Below are 2236 nucleotides of genomic sequence, written 5' to 3'. Positions count from 1 at the left end.
ACAAAGAGAAGAAAACTAGGTCACGGTACTGTAGCGCATTTAGTGTAGCCAAGTACTGTAGTAGTGATGCTGCAGCATCGTCACTATACCAAGATCGCTGTAGATGTCACTGTAGCACCTGGTGGGTTTTCGAGTCAGGAATTCAATCATGGCATACGTCCTCAATGCTGCAGGGATGGTGCCCGGGATGATCACTGTAGCTATAGAAGAAGATGATTTGCTTGTAGGCATATTGGCTCAATGAGGTGCTCATTGAGCCAGTATAGACAGTATTCTGAGGGCATTTGTGGAGATTGCCTACCCCAAACAGTGTCAATGAGAGGCTCAATGAGGACCTCATTGAGCTGGGGATACCACCAGGGATTGAGGCCATTTGGAGGGTATGATGAGTGGTATATAGGGTGATTTTGGGGAGGATTGAGCGAACTTTTTTGAGAGTTTTTTGGAAGCCACCATTTGGGAGAAAGGAGAGGAACGAAGATATCATTTTTGGGGAGAGTTTGGCTTGAGGCATGGGAAGATCAAGGGACTTGAACTTCAAGGGGAAAGCTTCATCATCAAAGGAGGAGAAGCATTCGGCATTCCTTGTGCTAGAAGAAGCATCATTCGGCTGGTATTCTCCCTCCTCATCATCATTCAGACTAGGGAGTGCCATTTATGCATTTACTTCTTGTTTTTGTTGTGTTTGAGATACTTTTTTGTGTGATGGCACACTAGATCCCCAAGGCCACAAGATGTAGGTGAACCTTGGGGGGTTCATCATGTATTTTGGATGCTTCACTTTTATTTGAAATGCATTGGTGTGATTTATGGTTTAGCTCATTGTCTTTTATGCCTAGAACTATTACATGGAGAAATCCTTAGTTCTTGTTTGAGTTCTACATATAGACATGACCTACTCTCGTGTACTAGATCATTATTGAGGTAGAAGCGGAGATCATTGACCAACATGGCGAGAAATTGGATGTAGGTTGCCCCTCCGAACCATGAGGATGAACTTAGGTTAAGTGTGTCCTTGTTGCGCGATCACCATTCACTTATTGCAATCGTAGGAATATGATTAAGGAGAGATCCTTGTCATCATTTTTACGGGATTAGGGTTTAACCGCCAAGAAATTGGTGTTGAACTATTGTTGAGGTCTGTCGGTCTAAATCACCCTTGCTATTTTATTCCTATGTATCCATAAATCATGATGACCTCTCTTGGGAATCCTCATCCTTAGGCTTGTTCTTATCATCATTGCTCATGTGATTTTCTTGCTTGCCTTGGAATTGTTATACTTGTGTTTTTTGTATTCTTGCATGTATTAGAGTAGTATACCATGCTTAAGTTGTAAGGATAGAAAGTGAGTGATGGAGGAGTAATAGGAGCTCCTTAGCCCCATGGAATACGATCCTTGGGCTTTTGCACATGGTATTACTTGGCGACCCTATACACTTGCGGGCAATCAACCAAGTTTTTGGAGCCGTTGCCGGGGACATTAAGGAATTCTAGGAAACTTCTAGCTTATTGCTCTAACCATTTTTCTTTTCTTCTATTTCTTCTTTTCATTTGTCTTGCTTCTTTTTGAGCTTAAATTTATTTATCTTTATCGACTTTGTAAGGTACTGTGCATGACACGAGCAAATCCATCAAATTTAGTTGCACAAGACAGTGAAATTGAGAGAACTTTGCATCGAAGACATAGAGAAGTGGGTGAAAGCACTAGTGAAAGAAACATCAAAATTGAGGACACAGAATCTGTAATCATGGCCGAAGAAAAACGTACTTTATCCGAATATGAAAGGCCGTAGTTCACGGATGAGGAATTTAGTGTTCAAGCATCATCCATTGCCAAAAAAAATTTTGAAATCAAGGCAAACACCATCGGCATGATCCAGAATTTATTCCAATTTAATGATCTTGCAAATGAGGATGCTCACGATCATCTTGCCCATTTTCTCCAAATTTGTTCCACTTTCAAGATAAATGGAGTTACAGATGATGCGATTTGGCTTCGACTTTTCCCATTTAGCTTGGTAGATGGGGCATATCGGTGGCTCACATTCTTACCACCGGGATCAATCAAAACATGGAAAGATATGGTTGAAATTTTTTGGAAAGGTATTTTCCTCCAAGCAAAGCGGCGAAGCTAAGGCAAAAAATTTCAGCATTCAAACAAGGAGAATCGGAGACTCTATTTAAAGCTTATGAGAGATTGAAAGACCTTCTTCGAAGATGGCCCCATCATGGCTT

General features: G+C 41.2%; 1 non-coding gene across 1 annotated transcript; it reads right to left on the bottom strand.

The window, feature by feature from the left end:
• Nucleotides 1-2129: 2129 nt before the first annotated feature.
• Nucleotides 2130-2236, bottom strand: LOC120254785. The gene has a single exon (XR_005534745.1). It is a non-coding gene; the product is annotated as a small nucleolar RNA R71 (small nucleolar RNA).

The sequence above is a fragment of the Dioscorea cayenensis genome, unplaced genomic scaffold (genome assembly GCF_009730915.1).
Source record: "Dioscorea cayenensis subsp. rotundata cultivar TDr96_F1 unplaced genomic scaffold, TDr96_F1_v2_PseudoChromosome.rev07_lg8_w22 25.fasta BLBR01000625.1, whole genome shotgun sequence".
In the NCBI taxonomy this organism is placed as follows: domain Eukaryota; kingdom Viridiplantae; phylum Streptophyta; class Magnoliopsida; order Dioscoreales; family Dioscoreaceae; genus Dioscorea; species Dioscorea cayenensis.
This window is presented reverse-complemented; position numbering and strand designations above follow the sequence as displayed.